The following is a 22,302-nucleotide window of genomic DNA, read 5'->3' as shown; positions in this document are numbered from 1 at the left end:
TTTTTTTCTCTTGCTCTAGGAAATTAAGGTTTATTTCCATAGCCTCAGAGATTAAGTTGTCTAGCAACATATTACTTGGAGGTAAGTTATTCATATTATTCTGCTCCAAGGCTTCCTTCAGCAGTCCTACCTTCAGAGCATCTTAAGAAATCAGTAATTGTAGGCAATTTCTTTATTCTGATGTTCTAAAATAGGTTGGGTTCCTCCCTCCCCCTCCAACCCCAGGCAATTCAAGAAACAGGCATACAGAAAAAAAAAGGCTTTCATGGAAATGTATTTTATGATGTGGAGAAAAAGAAATCATTTCTCTTCTCTGGGCTTTGGTTTTCAGATCTGTGAAAAGATGGGGTTGGGCTATGATCTTAAGGTCTCTGCAGTTCTAACATTCTGCATTTATAAGTTTATGGCAACCCAAAAAGCCCCTCTCAGTTCCTGCTCAACACAAACCAATAAGGCTTAAACTAAAATCTTAATACTATTTGTATTGTAAAGTTCTATGATACATTATGTCACCACTATTGTTGTCTAGTTCACCACTGCAGGCACAGGTATAGTAACTCAGTGAAACCTGCCTGAGTCTTAAGACTAGAGGATCTAGGACTGTCTCAAAACTACTGTACATCAATAAATACCAAACATCAAGTGACATTAGTCCCCATGAGTCATTCTCCCTAAAACCCTGATGACTGGCTTAGCTGTCAGTCAGTAACAGGCCAACCAGTCAGGGAATATCTACCAACTAAAATTGTCACAGGATGACCCTGTATTGATTGACAGTTTAGCCAACCCACTATGTTGGTGGAAACAGGAAAAACATATTGGTCTGGGAGGCAGCTTGGCATAGATGTAACAAGCTAGGCTTAGATCCAGGGAAGATCTGGGATCAAATAACAACCCCAATAATTCCAAGTAGTCATGGGCAGGTCACTTAGGGGTCTAGATCTTAGAAGTGAAAGGTCCAAATGCTGTCCTGTTTATGGTATATGTTTGTTACCTTGAGTGCCTGTATAGAGACTGAAAGCCCTGTTATTCACATTTGTGAAAAGTTATATACAAGCTATATATCTAAGTTATATTTGGAAATTTTCCTGCAGAAAACTCAAGTTGGGACAATTAGTTCTAAGACTGCGCCCAATCTACAGGAGCCCAGGATTCTGGGGGTCTGGGCCATGAGTTGCAGTAGCAACCTTGAACTCTATAGACAGAGAATATATTTTCATGTGCCTAGTTAAAAATATGAAAATCAATTTCGTATAAAATTCCTACAAACATTTCCCCTCCTTTACAACAATCTTATATTTAATAATAATAATAGCTAAAGTTTTTATGACACTTTAAGGTTTGCAAAGTGTTTTACATATATTATCTTATTTTCTCCCTGGAAGGTAAGTGCTATTATTACTTCTCTTTTTACAGATAAGGAAATTGAGGCTGGGATAGGTTAAGTGACTTGTACAGGCTTACACAGTAAGTAAGGGTTTGAAGGCAAGATTTGAACTCATATCTTCCTGAGTTGAAGTCCAGTATTCTATTTTGAATAAATATAAATAGCTTTTGAACATCATAGCCTACAATACCCCGTTCTTCTCTGCATTTTCCCTCCCCACCTCTTTTTTTTTCCTCTCTCCTTGAAACCCAAAGAGGAAGATGTTTATGGGTAAGGCTGTTACTCACTAGCAGTATTGGGGTTCCAGAAGCATCTCTGGTGAGAGTAGTCTGGGCAGAAAAAATTACTACTAAGTTAATCTTTGGCCTTTTATTTTTATCCAGGAGAAATCAAGTTAAAGTGCATATTGAGGGCAGCTTTGAAGAAGTCACAAAAGAGTAATATGAAGCCTGAGAAAGATGTAGGTAATGTTTCCCTGAATCAGTCCTCATCACCAAAATTCCTTTTCCCAAGTTTTACAGCATTTATCCCCATTCCCCATACTCTAGAAATGCCTTTGGCTATAAGAGGAAGTAGTCCAGGGTATAGACATGGTCAGGAGACTAGGGGAGGAAAACCTTTTCTTTCCCCACCCTAAACCTCTTCCCCTTTTCTTTATGCCTCTATTTCCTAACCGATGCTATACACATTGTACTTGCACACAATAGAAGCCAAGGGTCATAATACAAGCTGTCTACAGCAGCCCCAGCACCAGTTTTTGGATGGGACACAATAGGTATGCACTGTAAACTGTAATGTTAAACTACATGTTGAATAAAAAATGCAGGTCACAGACAGATTTCTTGAGACAGTGTTGGTTTGGTTTTGTTTTTCTAGCATTAAATTCTCCAGTGGGGCTGTATTTATGTTCCTCGCAGCCAAACAAGAGTGTCTGCCTTGAATTAAATTTAACCGTATGAAAAGAATAAGAGAGAATCCTTATTTAATTGAAGAAAGGGGTTTGCTGGCACTGCATTCCTATAACATGGCTTAGCAATGTAACTCAGGTACTGTTCAGAGCTAATAAGGCTGAAGCCATGGACAAGTGCTTCCACAAACATATATTTTTGTTCCCTCAGCCTTACCCAGCCAAATCAGAGGGTAGGCCACTGGTGATGAAGAGAAATAAAAGAGAGCAAATGGCTCAGGCACAACCCACCACTTGATTCTGTAGTCACTTAGTGGGTCATCAATGAAATCCTTACTGATCTTAGCTCTGATATTTATTAGCTATGTAGACCTTGTCTACCTTTTGGAGCCCCAGTCTTATCATCTGTAAAATGGGGAACATGATATTTGCACCACTGTCATGGGGATGTTCTGTGAAAAAAAATGCATTATAAATCTAAAAGAATTACAGAAATGTTAATTGAAAATATGTATTTTTAATGCAGGAAAATGACAGTTTTCCTTTAAGAATGTGCTATTACTTTTTTAATATTATTATTATTATAGGAGCTTCCCTTCTTCCTTTTCTCATTAAAAAGAATACAAGATTATTTTTGTCATTTATTATTTTCTCAACAATTCAGCTAGGCAGCATTGCCTAATGGACAAAGTCCTAGACTTTGATTGTACTGATTGTACTGGTAAGGCAGATCTATTGGTATGAATGTAACTGCTTTGAGTCTGTCATCAATCTTTAACCAACTTGTTTATGCAAAATCTTTTTAATTTTATATAATGAAAATGATCTATTTTACATTTTATATTGCTCTCTATATTTCCTTTGGTCCTAAATTCTTCCTCTTTCCATAAATATGACAGATAAAGTATTCCATGCTCTCTTAATTTGCTTATGGTATCAGCCTTTATGGGTAAATCACACAGCCATTTGCACCTTATTTTAGTATATGGCATGAGATGTTGGTCTATACCTAGTTTCTGCCATACTTTTTTCTGGTTTTCCCAGAAGTTTTTGTCAAATAGTGAGTTTTTGTTCCAAAAGCTTGGTCTTTGGGTTTATCATATACTAGATTACTATAGTCATTGGCTATAGTGTAATTTGTACCTATTTTATTCCACTGATCCACTTCTCTATTTCTGCCACTACCAGATTGTTTTGCTAATTACTACTTCATAATACAGTTTGAGATCTGGTACTCATAGATCATCTTTATTCACATTTTTTATTTGATTCCCTTGATATCCTTGAGCTTTTGTTCTTCCAGATGAATTTTGTTATTGTTTTTTCTTGGATCTATAAATTATTTTTGGATAGTTTGATTGGTATGGCACTAAATAAGTAAATTAATTTAGGGTTTTCATTTTTATTTTATTGGCTCAGCCTACCCATGAGCAATTAATATTCCTCCAATTGTTTAGATCTGACTTTGTGTGAAAAGTGTTTTATAGTTCAGGTCATATTGCTCCTTGGTTTGTCCTGGCAAATAGACTCCCAAGTATTTTATAGTATCCACAATTATTTTAAATGGAATTTCTCTATTTGTTGCTGCTGGACTTTGTTGGCAATACACAGAAATGCTAATGATTTATGTGGGTTTATTTTGTATCCTGAAACTTTGCTAAAGTTGTTAATAATTTCAAGTAGTTTTTTTTAATTGATTCTCTAAGATTTTCCAATTATAACATCATATCATCTGCAGAGAGGATAGTTTTTTCCTTATTATCTATTCTAATTCCTTTAATCTCTTTTTCTTCTCTTATTGATATAGCTAACATTTCTAATACAATATTAAATAATAAAGGTGACAATGGGCATCCTTGCTTCACCCCTGATTGTACTGGTAAGGCTTCTAATTTATCCCATTACAGATAATGCTTGCTGATGGTTTTAAATAAATATTATACTGACCTGTTCAAATGCTTAATACCTGCATGTCTAAGCTCTCTCCTCTCTTTTTATATCACAGATATGTTTATAAGATAAGTGCCTATGAGTGGAGTCAGAAGAAGAGCTGTGGGTGAGGAACAAAAGTAGTATAGTGGCTGAATCTTAGAATTTGCGTAAAAATATTGGAAAGATAGGAAGGAGTCAAGATTTGAAAGGTTTTAAATGCTGAATAGAGAATTTTATATTTGATTCTGAAGGTAAAAGGAACCATGAGTTCATTGAGCAGGAAGATTAGGGTGAAATGGGCAGATCTTTGCTATAGAAAAATTCCTTTGTCAGCTGAGTGAAGGCTGTACTGAAGTGAGGAGAAACTTGAGACAGCAAGAATAATTAGGGGAATAATCAGTAGTCCAGATGAGAAGTGATAAAGGGCCCAACCTGGGGGTTGTGGCTATGTGACTAGAGAAAAGAGAACATACATGAGACCTACTGTAAAGGTAAAAATAACAAGATTTGACAACTGTTTGAATATGTGGGGTAAGTGCAAGTGAGGAGTTGAGAACAACACCAGGGTTGTAAGCATGAGGCACCACTAGCAGAATGGTAATATTCTTTATGGTAATAGAGAAATTTGGAAGATGGATAGCATAGAAAGAAAGCTAATGAGTTCTGTTTTGGACATGTTGAATTTGAAATATCTAGAGATCATCCGTTCCAAGATGTCCAAAAGGCAATTGGTGATGCAAGACTGGAGCTCAAAAGAGAGATTAGGACTAGCCAGGACCCACAGTTAATGGGCATGAGCTGGAAGAATATCCTTCATGCAAAGGAGATTGACTGAAAACTAGTAGGAGAGGTAACAGGAAAACCAGGAGAAAGCAGTACCATGGAAACCCAAAGAAGGGGCAGTTGGGGTGGACAGTATCAAAGATTGCAGAGAAGTGAAGAAAGATGAGGACTGAGGAAAAGCCACTAGATTTGGCAGAGATTATTGGTAACCTTGGAGAAGTTATTTGCTTTTCACCTTCCTTTTGTGTGTTGTCTCCCCCCATTAGATTGAAAGAGCCTTGAGGACAAGGACTGCCTTACTTTTTCTTGTTTATACCCCCAGGATTAAGGGAAATGCCTGGCACATAGTAGGCACTTAAATGTTTATTGAATTAAGAAAGCAGTTTCAGTGGGGTTAGAAGTTGAATTACCTAAAACTGTAATGGTGAATATTTGTAATTATTACTGGTTTTATGCTGACTTCTATTTACATCCCTTGTAGGTATCTGCATAGTTCTTTTTTTTTTCTATTTTAGACTTTTATTTTCCAAATTACATGTAAAAGCAAATTTTGACATCAATTTTTAAAAAAACTTTGTGTTCTGCATAGTTCTTTGCATTTTTCACAATTATGATTCTTTAGAGATAATAGTGTCATAAGATTCATTAGTTTAAAAAAAAGCATTTTGTGTGTGTGTGTGTGTGTGTGTGTGTGTGTGTGTGTGTGTGTGTAGTGGCATACCGTATGGAGTGCTGGGCCTGGAGTCATGGAAGATCCATCTTCTTGAGTTCGGATCTGGCCTCAGACACTTACTGGCTTGTGTGAGCCTGAGCAAGTCCCTTAACCCTGTTTGCCTCAGTTTCCTCATCTATAAAATTAGATGGAAAAGGAACTTGCAAACCCTTCCAGTATCTTTGCCAAGAAAACTCCAAATGGGGATCACAAAAAATCAGACATGACTGAAATGACTATACATACATTGTATGTATATATAAATGTGTGTGTATATACATGTATATATATGTGTGTGTGTATGTGTGTGTGTGTGTATATAACATAGTCTTCTTATCTCATTCTTTCTACTGTGATGGTGCTTTTGGCTGTTGCTGTAATGATATGGTCATCTGACAGTACACAGATAATAGGTTTTGGTATGACTTTATTTTTGTGGGGCAATGAGGGTTAAGTGATTTCCCAGGGTCACACAGCTAGTAAGTGTCAAGTGTCTGAGGCCGAATTTGAACTCAGGTCCTCCTGAATCCAGGGCCCATGCTTTATCCACTGCACCACCTAGCTGCACCACCCCCATGACTCTTACAATAGTACTAGTCATTTCTTGTTTGTGAAGAAAGAGTAGAAAAAAAAATTTGGGGGGGGGGGTAATATGGCTGGGCATACATCAGCTTTAGTGCCTTCTGACTCTTCCACAGAAAAGTATTCATGATAAGTATATATGAAATTTTTGAGTCATTGACAGGCCTTGGGGCATTTTCATTTTTTAAAACCAAAACAACTTTTTATCATATTTTTCACTACTTTTTCAGTTTTGCCTGTCTTCATACTAAAGGCACTCAGTGGCAAAATAGATGTTAACTAGGTTTGGAGAATCTCTCTCATATTTTTCTTTATTATGAAGTCAAGTAGATTCCTTTCCCAAGATATACCATCCCCAGTATGAAACCACCATACTCCCAGAGCTTTCCACACCTTCCACCTGATTTTAAAACATAAAAAGTGACAAATAATGAAAACTGTTGGGAAACCCTACTTTTTACAATGTAACAACCAAAACAAGTAACTTAAGATCATCAATTTAGGCCTGGAAGGCACCTCAGAATCCATCTAGACCAACCCCCTCATTTAACAAATGAAAATATTGAATCCATCTAGACCAACCCCCTCATTTAACAAATGAAAATATTGATATTTAGGAAAGTTAGGCAAATTGCCCAAGGTCACACAGATCATAAGCGTCACAGTTAAGATCTGATCCCAGATCCTCTGATTGCAGAAGCAATGCTAATTCCATTGTACTGTGTTGCCTCCAAGGGAAAATGTGTGTGTGTGTGTGTGTGTGTGTGTGTGTGTGTGTGTGCAGGTAAATAGTTCCTCTACTAATACATCTTTTTTTTTTTTCTCTCTAGGTCTTAGCACCTTCATCTGTATGAGGAGATTGAACTAGATAATCTCTAGGGTCAAAATTTTTATGATGCAGAAATAGCTACAATTGCAAATGAAGGGTGCCGTACTATCCCAGATTGAGCATAGAATCGGCTATAATTGTTTGGCTCACTCTGAATAGAACTGACTGCTTTCCAGAATATATCTGCTTCCTCTACTTCTGGGACCTGGTGAACATAGCCAGTCTCTACTTACTCCTCTGCCCCACCTGCCTCTTTGCTACCTGGTAAAATGGCATTGTTTAAACACCTTTTGAAGTCTCTGGCTCTTTTTAAAACATGGCTTATTACTAGGTTTGGAGAGACTCAACAAGTTATGTTGCTATAGTCTTTATATACATCGCTTCTCTTCTCTCTCATATTTCTTTATGTCATTTTCCTATCTCTCTTCTCTCTCATAAAAATGTGTGCCTTTATAATATGTTTTTGTCTGCAACTAAAAATAAGCTGATATATATATATATATATGGCATTATGAGAGAAAAATAAGCTGATATATATATATATATATGAATTATGAGAGTATTTTCTATAGAGGGTAAGAAGGGGGAATTCTGTAGTTAATGGAGATACTTCTTGTGTACCAGAGAACAGAGTCTCTGCCAATCTCTGCTCAGTAGCTTGGGAAATGAAAGATTTTTTCCCCTAGTCTAGGGGCTCTGAGTTTACTAAATTCTGTAAATATTTGGCATAATTAGCTCCCAAAAGGCAAAGTAGAAAGGACAAAAGTGAGCCATGACATTAATTGTCCTGGACTTTAACAGGAAAAACCATGAACCTAAATTAAGTCCTCTGGCAACACAAGGAAGGTCTCCACCTCATTCTTAGCAACTGGCCAGGTGCTAAGGGTCAGCTGTATTCTTGAATACGCCTGTCATCACTGTGCACTTCCATCTCCTTACAAAATGGAGGAAAATAGTACTTGTTTCATGGATATGCATAAAGCCTTTCATGATATCAGTGTCATTCACCTTTTATGTGAAGTAAAAATTTATACAGCACTGTATGAATGGAAAAACTAGCAATTACTTGGTAAATCTGTGTTCAGCTGACAGTTGACTTTTAAAACTCAGAAAAAACTGGATTTAAGATCTGGATTATCCAGACAGTAACCTGGGCTCATTTTATGAAATGGCTGAGTTTAAGCAAAATGAATTGGTACTCCAAATAATTATGCTGGTACTGAGTCCTCATCTATGACATTTATAGACAATTCAAATGCCCAAAGTGCAAAATGCAAGAGCAGAAATTATGTTAATAGCTTATATTTATATAGTGTTTTGTATACCATATCTCATTTGATCTTCACAATAGCCCTTTAAAGTGGATGGTACAAGGACAATTATCATCATTTTACATATGAGGAACTGAGGCTTAAACAGGGCAACAGAGTCAGAACTTGACCCCAATTATTCTAATACCAATCCCTTTCTTTCCTCTACACACTCTGCTTTTTCTGCATCTGAGATAGGGGGATAATTATTCTGATTTATTCTGGAAGAGGAATTATGGTTGCTGATTGAGATGAGCAACTGGACCCAAAGAGTAGTCATTGATAGCTTCATGTCACTTTGGAGAGAGCTTCTCTGTGAAGTCCCTCCTCTACTTCTCCCCTACTTGTCCCTTCCATGGATATATTCCTCGTCTCGTGCTGACCAATGTTTTTTAGCAATGACTTTAATGAAAGTAGAGATAGCACATTTACCCTTTTAAAATGGCTTGAATCTTGGAAAGATTGCTAATATACTGGGTGACAATGTCTAGATTCAAAAATATTTTTAGAAGCTAAAGTAATTGGTTGACTCTATTGAAATGAAATTTAATAAAGATATATATATAAAGTTCTACGATTATATATGCGTGTACATATATTTATATATTTTTAAAAATCAATTTCACAAATTCAAAATGATAGAGGAATGGCTAGAAAGATTTGTGTAAAAAAAAGGCCAGGGAATTTTAGTGTCTATAAGCTTAAGATGAGTCAACTATCATTTGGCAGTCAAAAACATCAAATTATCTGAAGCTACATTAATTAGAGGTGTAATAACCAGAGCCAGGGAAGTGAGAGCTCTATTGTTTCCTGTTCTGGTCAGAACCTATCTGGAGGAGGACTTTGTTCAGTTCTAGGTGCCACACTTTAGGAAAGGCATTAGGAATGGACATTTACAGGGAAGCTAGGTGATTCAATGGATAGAACACTGGCCTTGGAGTCATAAGGACCTGAGTTCAAATCTGACCTCAGACACTTACTAGCTGTGATGGTGGGCAAGTCACTTAACCCCACCTGCCTCCAGAAAGAAAAGGAGGGGACAGACATTTAAGAAGGACATGCTGAAATGTGTCCAAAGGGAAGAACATGATGGTGAGGAGACTGGAGACCATGCCATGAATGGCTTTATTCAATGAATTGGAAATGTTCAGCCTAGAAGAGATTATCTTCAAAAGTATTTAAAAAGATGTCACATGGAAGCAGGATTTCATTTCTTCTACTTAGCCCCCAAAGGAGGAAAAATGGATCAACATTTTGGAGAGGTAGATTGAGGCTTAAGGGGAGGGGAAAATTCCTAACCATTAGAGCTGGACAAAAGTGAAAACATCAGCCTTGGGAATTAGAATGCTCTCTCTTTGAAGGTCTTCAAGCTGAAGCTTAATGACCACTTGTTAGGGTTGTCAGGTAGGATTAGACTAAACTGGGCCTCAGGTCCCTTCTGTAAATGTTGGCAGCCAACAAACTTTAAGTTCCATACACAGACGATCTGGATAAATTAGAATCAAAGTGGGTTTTTCTTAAGTAGTTATCTACCACCCCCACCATTTACATCAAACTATAGGGATCTTGCCTACAGATGTCATATAGTTTACATGCTTGCATGTTTTACATAAATGTTCATAGTTTACACAAAGATTGTCATTTTTCAATACTCACCTACTTTAGAATTTCTAATAAATGTGCACATGGTATACCAACCACTGGCTACTTTATAAATTGCTTTTTTAAATAAAGTTGCTCCCTGCTCTGGAAAGCTAGAAACTGGGACTGAATCTCAGGCTTGGGACGACAACTCTAAGACATCTGCATGAGAGTTTTGGGTTGGAAGACTTACTGATGTCAAAATACATGATGCTTAGCATTTTGTCTTATAGTCAACAGTTGCCAGTCTACTACTTTTTAAGTTAAGGGGAAGAAACACATTTCTGTACACAGCAAATTGCTTTCACTGCTAATAGCCCGCAGATAATGACAAGTACCAAGTCAGAGTACTCATTACTGGATGCAAATCCATGGGACTTTCTCATTTGCATGTAATGATTTAGAATAGAAACCAATACATAATAATGTTGGGGAGCTCAGCAAATAAAATTCTACTTCCTCTGGGTTTTCTTTAGCTCCTGCTATCTGCTCCCACTATTTATTCAAAATTGCATTTTGAAAATTAAGTGCATTTTGAAAAATAACCAGAATGAAAGAGAGAGCTCTGCCTCGCCTCTCCACCCCAAAAAATGAATTCTGACATTCACAGGAGGACAATTCAGAAATTGAAAATATGATGCCAGCACCCCCATGTAAAGTGGCCGCATGTGCCACAGAAGCCATAGCTTCCAGTTTCAGAAAGTCATATTGAAATTTACCCTTTATGGTGGAATTCAGACTATGTCTTCTATACAGTCTTTTGTATATTGAATGATCCTTTTTTGCAAACAGACAGGAACTGTTCCTTTGCCCTCAATCATACAAGCACACATTTATAATGCACTTGTAAACAGTTTCTGCATAGCTGGACTATGCAAATTGTTTCTTCTTAGAGAAAAATTGCTCATATTGACTCTTGGCTTCATACATTTTGCAAATGGTCTGTTCAGTGAATGTGACTTCCCGCTGTTGCTTGGATTTTATAATGCTACAAGGCTCTGGGGTAGAATTTCTAATACATGCTTCTGTGATGCAAAACATCCATGCTGATAATAATAGTCTACTACTTAGTATCATGAAGGATTTGGGGGAGAAGAGGAAACTAGTCAAACTCTAAATATTTTAAGTACTTAGTCAAAGGAATAAAAAGGAAAGGTAACTTTTTTCAATAGATGTGCAACAGGTATTTAAGGGATCTCTGCATTAGTGAGGACACTAGTCTTGAAGAAGGAAGAGAATCCTGACAACTGTGTTGAGGTTTTGTTTGTATATCTTGGGCTCATAGATGCATTATTAGTGTGACTGCAGCATATCAGGTGACTGTAATATGCAGGTAAAGGGATTCACTATGAGTACCTCCTTATAAGAATATTGCAAATACTGATTAGGATAAACCAATCTGTACATTCAAAAAGATCTGGACGGGCTATAAAATTAGGCCAAATTAAATAAAATGAAATTTAATGGAGTTATACATAAAAGGCTTGCACTTGTGTTAAAAAAAAAAACCAAAACAACTTTCCAAGTAGAAGATGGGGTAAATGTGGCCACATAGCAATTTCTATGAAAAAGTAGAGGGTTTAGTATATTGTAATCCCAGTACAAATCACCAGTATGCTTATGAGATCTCACACTATATTTATAGAGAATTGAGGAAGTAATGGTTCCATTGTTCTCTGTCCTCAATTTCGACCATATCTTGAGAACAACAGTCAGCTCTGGATGCCATATTTAGGAGGGAGACTGATAAACTGAAGTCTTTCCAGAAAAAGGCAATCAGAATAATGAAGAATCTCATGAGGATCAGAAACTGGGGATACTGAGCCTGGAGAGGAAAAGATATACATTGGTCATGTTAGTTATTTTCAAGTATTTGAAAGACTATTATTTAGAAGAGGGATTTAACATATTCTGCTTGGACTCAGAGGACAGAACTAGGAGCAAGTGGTGCAAATTGGAAAGAGGAAAATTTAGGTTTGATTGTAAGGAAACAATTAGCTAACAATCTGTTACTCCAAAGTGGGGTGGGCTGCCAAGGGAGGAATTGAGCTTCCCCTTCATTAGAAGTATTTAAGCAGGGGGCAGCTAGGTGGCCCTGGAGTCAGGAGGACCTGAGTTCAAATCCAGCCTCAGACACTTGACACTTAACTAGCTGTGTGACCCTGGGCAAGTCACTTAACCCATTGCCCCTCGCAAAAAAAAAAAAAAAGAAGTATTTAAGCAAAGTTTTTATGATCTCTTGCAGACAAGTTCTAGAAGAGATTTTTTTTTTCAGGTACAGGTTATACTAGTTGACCACTGAGGTCCTGCCTTGGAAACGTGGAGAAAATAAGATACCAATACATAATAGGTGGCATTTATTGTTTGCAAAACACTTTATAAACATTATCTCATTTGATCCTTACAGCAACTTTTGGAAATTATGCTATTACCTTCCCCATGTTATGGTTGAAAAAACTGAGGCAGATAGGAGTTAAGTGACTAGCCCAGGGTCACACATCTAGTAAATGACTGGGGCAGGATCTGAACTTATGACTTTCTGCCTTCAAATCCAACATCCAATTCATCATGCCACCTAGCTACCCACCAAAAAAATAAGGTATAATTTGATTTTTGTTGTGGTTTTTAACAAAATTAATTTTCTCATGATTTCCTCTGCTAAAACACAAATTATTCAACAAGAATCTAGCCTCTGTGCAGTGTCAGAGTTGAGGCCCCTATAGCTTTAAGTTTGAGATTTAGGCCAAATGATCCTCCTGGCATTGGGGTGTGGTAGTGGGGACTAGATATGGTAAGTTGACCAGGTACTGAAGAGTAGAAAATATTGTTGTTTGCCCTTTGTTTTGAAGAAGACCAATGACATCATGGGTATTGTCTTGACTCGTGCATGAACTGGATTTAGGTGAGGCAGAGTTGCCCAAAAGTCATCAGCCTCACTCTCTCTTCCTAGGTCATTGAAGTCCAGTGGCAAGACAAAAGTCGGGATGATTGGCAATGGCCCAGGATGTAGTGGATAACCTTGGTGCTCCATAGTACTTGCTTCAGACACTTTTATGTACGTTGGAACAAACTATTCTCACCCAGCTATTCCAAGGAATGGGTGTAGGGGGGAATGTCTTCACATGCTTCAGGTAGACATTCTCCTAACTCAGCAACAAGTTTGAGGCCTATCAGTTCCCCTCAACCTGAAAGCAGAATGAAGAAAACACCCATACTCCTCTTACAGAAGGAGATCTTGGGGACTTAAGGGGACTAATAAGAGAAAATAGCTAGAAGAGACTGTTTAGAGATAGGGTTCTGGACTTGGAGTCAGGAAGACTAGGGTGTGAATTTTAATATAGACCTTTATTAGCCAAGTGACCCTAGGCAAGTGATTTAACCTTTCTGTGGCCCAGTTGCCTCATCTCTAAGGTCTCTAATGTCCAGTTCTAAATCTATGCTACAATGATCTATGATCCCATGATCCTTTGCTCTAGATTACCACTGGGCATGTATACCAAAATTCCTTCAAATTATTGTGGCTTCTCTGGATACCTTACTTGTGCACAAGAGGATGATGTCTTCCATGCTTATCCCCTCTGCTTCTTGACATACACAAAGTCTCAGAACAGAACCTTGGGTATTAGTCTAATGCCTATGCTGAGGTCAATTCCCATTTGAGGCTGATCATAAAGGGCATTCTGTGGGGATTAGAGAATACCTGACCCCTTGTCCACAGCTTGTAGTGGCAAAGGTAGGATTTGAAACAGGTAGCATAACAGAACCCAGGCCCTTTGACTCTAAACCCAACACCCTTTCCATTGTATGATGTTGCTTTTCCTGGATTCCCACTAATCAATCCCATATTACGTGGTCAAGGTTCTGTCTTCCCTTATCAGAATTTCCTTATGCCTGAAATGTATTTTCTCTCTCTTCACATTCTCTACTCTCCTAAGGGAGGCCTATCCTCATTTCTCTAGTTGTTAGGACTTTCCTTGCCATAAATTACTTTGCATATCTTTTTCATTTAATTTTCTGTGTACATTCTATTTCCCCCATTCTCCCCCCCCCAAAAAAAAAAAACTACTCCAAGGCAAGAACTGCTTCTTTTTGGAAGTTAACTTCATTTTTTTTCAAGTAACAAAATTTTTATGTACAGTTTTGAGTTCCAATTTTTATCCCTCCTTCCTTCCCTCTCCTTCCCCCTCCCTGAGGCAGTAAGCAATCAGATATGGGCTATACATGTATGCTTATGTAAAGCATTACCATATTAATCATTTTGTACAAGAAATCTTGAATGAAAGAAAAAAAATGAAAGAAGATGAAAAATAGCATGCTTCAGTTTGTGTTCCATCAAGTTCCATCAAGAACCGATTCTTTCTTTGGAGGTGGATAGTATGCTTCATCATTAGTCCTTAGGATTGTCTTGGATCATTGTATTGTTGAGAATAATTAAGTCATTCACAGTTCTTCATCAAACAATATTGCTGTCTCTGTGCACAATGTTCTCTTGGTTCTGCTCTCTTCACTATACATCACAAGAACTCCTTTGTTTTCTGTCATTATGTCATCAGTGCCCAGCACAGTGTCTGACCCCACAGTAGGTGCCGAACAAATGCTTTTTGAAAAAAAATTTTAAACCAAATGCTTTTTGAGTGAATAAGCAAATGGTCCAAGGGGAGGTGGGTCTAGTCCTTTTTGTCCATGAGAAAAAGAAATTCCTTGATAGGTTTTGTTCATTTGTGGTTTTCTTTCTGTGTGGGGTGGGAGGGGATCCAGAGGCAATTTCTAAGCTGTTCAATTTATATGGAAGTATCTGTCACTCATGCGAATTGACCTCAAGATCCTAAAATGGCATGTTTTTTGTTACAGTTGCTCCCAGATGAGAGCAGCTTGCCTTCCTTGTAGAGAACATGGTTGCTGACATGGGCCATGATCTCTGTGTGAAGCATCAGTAGTCATTATCAAGTTGATCAGCTATGTTATGGGGCATGTGAGTCTCCTCTTTGATGGTCACAGAGAAGCCAGCTCCCACTCACTGTCAGGGTATGTGCTGGACTTCAGTGAACAAGGTGGAAAATGGAGGATTCCTCAAGAAGAAAGAGAGAGTAGGACAAAAAAAGTTACGAGGTAAGAAGAGGTGCTATGTCTTATTTGCTCCCAGAATGACTGGTATTGGGAAGCAGCAGGTGCTAAGGTACCCAATGATGGCTTCTCCCCAGCCTCATGGTGAAGGATAGCAACAATAATGGGGTGCCTAGGAACACTGGTTTCAAATCTTTGAAGCATTTAGATTCCTCTCCAACCTCCCCCATCTTCCTGAACAAAATTACTTTCATTTTTTGTAACCCTTTTGACTCAACATTCCAGAGACAAACATCTATCTTTCACTTATGGTTCTAGAGTTAACCCTGAGAAGTTGGGTTATTTATTTTTGGTGGGGCAATGAGGGTTAAGTGACTTGCCCAGGGTCACACAGCTAGTAAGTGTCAAGTGTCTGAGACTGGATTTGAACTCAGGTCCTCCTGAATCCAGGGCCAGTGCTTTATGCACTGCTCCACCTAGCTGCCCCTATTACTTCCATTTAAAAAAAAAAATGCTGACTGCCTACACTGGGATCAGCAAATATCCCTTCAATACAGAGAGGTGGACCAGACAAGTTTGGGGCTGAGCAGGGAAGTGAGCACTTTTTTTTCCGTTTGAGTGAACTAGATTTATGGGGTCTGATAATCAAAGACTATTGCAGTGATCCTCAGAGACTACCTCCAACTTCCTACTAATTTGCAAAGCTTTTGAATTTGGTGCTAGTGAAGGATATTTATCACTGGGAACTGGCCTAGCTAAGTTGACAGAGGCTCATCCTAAGAATGCTAGAAACTGGGTGATGGATTTGTTGTTGTTGTTGCTGTTGTTGTTGTTTGCCATAGTAACTCATAATGATCCCTCTACTAAGGAGTGGAAGGGTTTTTAATCTTTTGTTAGTTCCTACACTGATGAAATAAAGGGTCATTTGACTACTTAAGGATGTTCTTCCTTGTACCTACTAGGCACTGATCATAATAATAGCTAGTATTTATATTGCACGTTAGAATTTGCAGGACAGCTAGGTGGAGCAGCGGATAGAGTGCCAGGTCTGGAGTCAGGAAGATCTGAGTTCAAATCTAGCCTCAGACATTTACTAGCTGTGTGACCCTGGGCAAGTCACTTAACCTTATTTGCCTCAGTGTCCTCATCTGTAAAAACAAACTGAAGAAGGAAACGGCAAACTATTCCAGTATCTCTGCCAAAAAACACAAAAAGCTCAAATGGGATCACAAAAAGTCAGTGAGAACTGAAATGAATAACAATAATATTAGAGTTTGCAAAGCACTTTACAAATATTATCACATTTGAGCCTCACAAAGATTCTGGGGTATAGGTGCTATTATTATCTTTATTTTACAGATGAGGAAACTGAGAGAGACAAAGGTCAAATGACTTGCTTGGGGCCATCAGCTAATGTGTGTCTAAGGGAGGATTTGAACTTGAGTCTTCTTACTCTGTGTCCAGTGCTCTATCTACTGCACCACCAGTTACCCAATTCATTCTTATTTGATCTTCATAACAATAAAAGAACTTGATATTTTCCTGGCATTGAAGGCAAGTCTGAATGCCTAGAAAACCAGGGTTCAAGTCTTCCTTCTGACACACATTGGCTATGTGATCCTAGGCAAGTCACTTAACATCTATGTGTCTTAGTCAACTAAAATAATAAATTGTAGAGCAGGTGCCATTTGCTTTGGTAGAGGGAGTTTTCTCACTGGATTTTTCCTCTATCAATGAAATTACAGGTCATGTTCTACACCCCTCCCCCCACCCAGGCCCTTCTCCTATCCCTATCCCCACATTATAGGCAGTAATTAGGAGTTGAAGGAAACGGACATGTTAATGATATAGGGAGCAGCAGAAAAGAACTTCCAGCAACTAAATTAAGACCCTTGATCAGAAATCCAGTGTTTAGGACCACAGAAGCACTATTAAGCTGACCCACATGACTTAGAAAACTCGTTGAGCTGGAGGCTGTGCCTTGTAACTATAGGTACCCAAAACCTAATTTGTTTCATTGAAGTCTTAAGGATGAGGAGAGAAGATGGATTTAGTAGACATCGAAATATCCTTCTCACAAAAATGTATCCCTACTCTGCCTCTCTCTTAAGTGGCATGTGGATGTTTTCATCCTTTTACTACCTTCCCAGCAGAAAATATTATTGACACGATGAGAAGGCTGATGATTATGCAAAATGGTTTAAACACATCAGGGAGCAAGACAACAAAACATTGGTGGTGGTGGTTGTTTTTAGACTATAGTGTTATTTAAAATATTTTTTTAAAAAGATTTTGGTGGCAGGAGGAGGGGTACAGGGGAGCTGGCCTAAGATGATGTTTAATATGCAGGACAGATGTCAAGAAGAATGAGTGACGATGGACACTTTTTTTGTATCTTGGGCACTGATGGTGTGCAGAAAGCAATGATGGGTGTGTGCCTGGTTCATTGGATTCCTGGCCACTCTCACAGCTCCACCAATCAGCAGATCCACAGGACACAGTGCCTTCCCATTCATCTCGGCGTGGCAGATGGGGCTTATTCAGGCTGGTTATTGTTTGGGAGCAGCTGTCCTCCTTTTTCACTGAGGTTATCCAGTATACTGGCATTGAATCCAGACTCTATTTGCAGTACAATTGATTGACTGGCAAGCCGACAGGACATGAAGAATACCATTCCTTTATCCACTGAAGACCTGCCCCTTCTTGCCATTTAGCCTGTGTTTTATTTGTGTTGTTCAGGATTCAGGGACCTTGGTCCCTGACTCAGGACAGGCCTATTATATTACCCATGCCCCTTGGAGAATGAAGCCCTATTGTGAGGGACACTGGTCTGTATGCTGTCAGGGAGTGGTGGTCCTCAGTGGGGAAGCTGGGAGAAGACGAGGACGGGCATGAATTTTGCCAGCAAGGTCACCAGTAGGTTGGCAGTCTGTGACAAGGCTTGGATCACGTACTCTTGTCTAAGGCAGTGTAATCTGAGCTTCTATCTTTACTTGAGAATAGGAAGAAATAAGAATGAGAAAACCAGCTGGTGATGACTGTGACTAGGAGAAAATTTAAGAGAAACAATCCAACTGGTTTGAATAAAATTCATAGAATCATAGATTAAGAGCATCTGGAAGATAACTCCGAGTCCATTGAGTCCAACCCTCTCATTTTACAGTTGAGGAAACTGAGACCCTTGTAGATTAAGTAACTCACTAAAGGTTACAGAATCAATAAGCCCCAGAGTTGAGATTTGAACCAAAGTTCTCTGACTCCAGTCAAATAACCATTCAATTACTTTGTGCCCTGGCATTGTGAGAGGTGCAGAATATACAAAGACAAAAGTGAAATAATCCCTACCCTCAGTGTTCTTTCTATTTTAATATTCTAGAAATGGAAACCTAACTGCTTCTCCTCCTTTTCAAGTCTCTAAAAGAATCTTAGGGATGCTTTAAACACTTGCTGGAATAGAAGCTCCAGATGTGGCAGACACCTCCTTCCTTGATTCTATATGAAATGTTCATGTCTGTTTTAGCATTTCAAGTTTCCTTCCCTCCTAGCCCTTAAATCCATTCTGGCCAGGGCTTCAGCAGTACTGAATTGCCTATTCCATGTATGGCATCATCTAACTTTACTTCTCTAGTACCACCAATCCAGGGTATTTGGACAAATTTGCCATCCTGCCCAATTTCTGCCCTGATTCTGTGGGTAACTGAACTTTCCTGGGCTTTAGGCTCAAACATTGGATAATCTCTTTAAACTTAAAAGACTTTGGAGGATTGATCAGTCAGGGAAGGATTATGAAATTTTAGGCACATGAGCTGTCTTTTCACCCATTTCTTGGAACTGGAAAATATAACTATTTGCTTGGGGAGGTAGAATAAATGAGGAAATGTTCCCAAAGGGGACCCTGGCATGGAATTAATTCTAAACCTGCAAGAAAAGATTGGGGTCTAACTAATTGGAGAAAGTAGGGTCATTTGAATGGACTTACTTCTTCTATCTTTAACCTTGATAACTAGTGGTATAGCTCTGTCAAACAAATTAGTACCAGATAATAAATCATAGATTTGGAGCAAAATGGGCCTTAAAGTCTATCTAGGTCAACACTTTCTTTCATTTTACAGTGAAGGAAACTAAGAAGTCTAAGTGATCTGCTCAAAAGTAAGATTTGAATCCATGTCTTCTGACTTCATAGTCCATGTTACATCCACTGTGCCATGCCTCTTCTTCACCTTTCATTTTTCCTAGAGCACTTTGTCTAGCTCTTCTCCTGCTCTGTCTTACACCCTCTTTTTAATTAAATTTTTCTTTGTACATGCCATTTCCCTCCATTAGAATATAAGCTTCCACACTAATGCATTGTTGGTAGAGTTGTGTACTGATTCAGCCATTCTGGAGAGCAGTTCGGAACTATAGTCAAAGGGCTATAAAACTGTGCTTACCCTTTGACCCAGCAATACCACTAGTTGCTTTGTATAGAAAAGGGAAAAAGACTCACATGTACCAAAATATTTGTAGGGGCAGCTAGGTGGTGCAGTGGATAGAGCACCGGCCTTGGAGTTAGGAGGACCTGAGTTCAAATCTGACCTCAGACACTTGACACTTACTAGCTGTGTGACCCTGGGCAAGTCACTTAACCCAAATTGCCTCACTAAAACAAACAAACAAACAAACAAGAACACAATATTTGTAGCTGCTCTTTTTGTGGTGGCAAAGAATTGGAAATTGAGGGGGATGCCCATCAATTGGGGAATGGCTGAACAAGTTGTAGGATATGAATGTAATGGAATACTATCATGTTATAAGAAATGATGAGCAGGGATGGCAGAGGAAAGGCAGTGAGCTCTTGAACTCATGACACGATCACTCCAAAAAACATCCAAATAATGCCATATGACAATTCCTGGAGCAGCAAAACCCACAGAAGAATGTGCTGAAATCATCTTCTAACCAAGAATGGCTTGGAAGAACGGAAAGAGGGAGCTGCTGTGCTGAGACAGGAGTGAAGCCCAACCCCACAGTTACCCTGACAGAGATCCAGTCCCAGGAAGGCCTTGCCAGAGAAAGAGACTCCCAGAGCCTCTGAATCAGCTGAAGCACCGGTGATGTCTGGAACTAAGCTCACAGTCTGGTAAGAGGGCTGAGTCGTTGGCAGGGGGGGAGATTACAGGGGTCTATGCTGGTGCTGAGGCAGAACTTGGGTTTTTCACCCCTGCTGGGAACCAGGAGGTAGGCTTGAGTAACAGTGGCCCAGGTGGGGGAGGGGCACAGGCTCATTGGAGCTGACAACCACAACACACAAAGCTGGTTGATTAGCAAGTTGGTCTTGGGTCATCTACCAACCAGGGAACAGGCCAGGTGAGTGAAAAACCTGTTCCTTCTTAAATCATACCACCTGGGACCTTCTGAAGCTTGGGATAGTGCACCCTGGAAACAGTGCCCCACTTTAAGAAGCTAAAAGTCAAGTAAAAGAAAGGTAAGATAAGCAGACAGAGAAAGGTGGGGACCTTAGAAAGTTTCTTTAGTGACAAGGAAGATCGAGGTGCACCCTCAGAGGAAGATGTCAACATCAGGGCCCCTATATCTAAAGCTTCCAAGAAAAATATTATTTGGTCTCAGGCCATAGAAGCACTCAAAAAGGACTTTGAAAATAAAGTTAGAGAGGTAGAGGAAAAAATGGAAAGAGAAATGAGGGGGATGCAGGAAAAACATGAGAAAAAAGTCAAGAGCTTGAAAAGCCAAATTGGCCAAATGGAAAAGAGGTACAAAAACTCTCTGAGGAAAATAATTGCCTAAGAATCAGGATTGAACAAATGGAAGCTAGTGACTTTATGAGAAACCAAGACACAATAAAGCAAATCCAAATGAATAAAAAAATAGAGGGCGATGTGAAATATCATCTTGGAAAAACTGCTGACCTGGAAAATAGGTCCAGGAGAGATAATTTGAAAAATATTGGTCTACCTGAAAACCATGATCAAGGAAAGAGCTTAGACATCATTTCCCAAGAAATTGTCAGGGAAAATTGCCCTGAAATTCTAGAAGCAGAAGCTAAAATAGAAATGGAAAGAATGCACCAATCACTTCCTGAAAGAGATCCCAAGAGGAAAACTCCTAGGAATATTATAACCAAATTCCAGAGCTCTCAAGTCAAGGAGAAAATATTGCAAGCTGCCAAAAAGAAAGAATTCAAGTACTGTGGAGCCCCAGTCAGGATAGCACAAAATCTAGCAGCTTCTACATTAAAGGACCAGAGGGCATGGAATATGATATTCCAGAGGGCAAAGGAATTGGGATTACAACCAAGAATCACCTACCCAGCAAAACTCAGCATTATCTTTCAGAGGAAAAAATGGGACTTCAGTGAAAAAGAAGACTCAGGTATTCATGATAAAAAAAGACTTGAACTGAACAGAAAATCTAACTTTCAAATACAAGACCCTAGAGAAACATAAAAAATTAGAGTTGGGGGACATACCTGGGGTTGTACAGTGGGTGACTGTCTTGTGTCTGAGGCCTGGTTTTAGCTGAGATCCCCCTGGGTCTAGGGTGGATACTTTGTCCACTGTGTCACCTAGCTGCCCCATGATGACATCTTTAGGATAAAATTGAGGGGGGAGGAGGACGCACTGGGGCAGGGGTAAGGGCAGAGTTAGCATGGGGTGAAATCCTACATGAAAGAAACAGGAAAGGGCTTATGTAGTAGGGGAAGAGATGGGGGAGGAGCAGGGCAGTAAATGAATTTTACACTCATCAGAAAAGGCCCAAAGACCTTAAACTCATCAGAGTTGCCTCAAGGAGGGATTAACACACACCCCCAATTGGGTGGAGTAATCTATTTAATCTGGGCAGTAAATGATCCTAACACTCATCAGAATTGGCTCAAAGGCCTCAATCTCATCAGAATTGGCTCAAGGAGGGAATAATATACACACTCAATTGGGTGGAGTAATCTCTCTAACTCTGTAGGAAAATAGGAGGGGAAGGGGATAAAGAGAGAGGGGCAAAAAAAGGGAGGGCAGATTGGGGGAAGGGACAAACAGAAGTAAATCCCTTTTGAAGAGGGATAGGATGAAAGAAGATAGATAATAGATTAAATATCATGGAGAAGGGAAAAGGAAGGAGGGAAACAGTTAACAATAGTAATCATGAAAAAGAGAAAAGGGG

This window comes from Dromiciops gliroides, chromosome 1, assembly GCF_019393635.1.
Source record: "Dromiciops gliroides isolate mDroGli1 chromosome 1, mDroGli1.pri, whole genome shotgun sequence".
In the NCBI taxonomy this organism is placed as follows: Eukaryota; Metazoa; Chordata; class Mammalia; order Microbiotheria; family Microbiotheriidae; genus Dromiciops; species Dromiciops gliroides.
The sequence above is the reverse complement of the archived record's forward strand: the minus strand, read 5'-3'. Positions refer to the sequence as shown.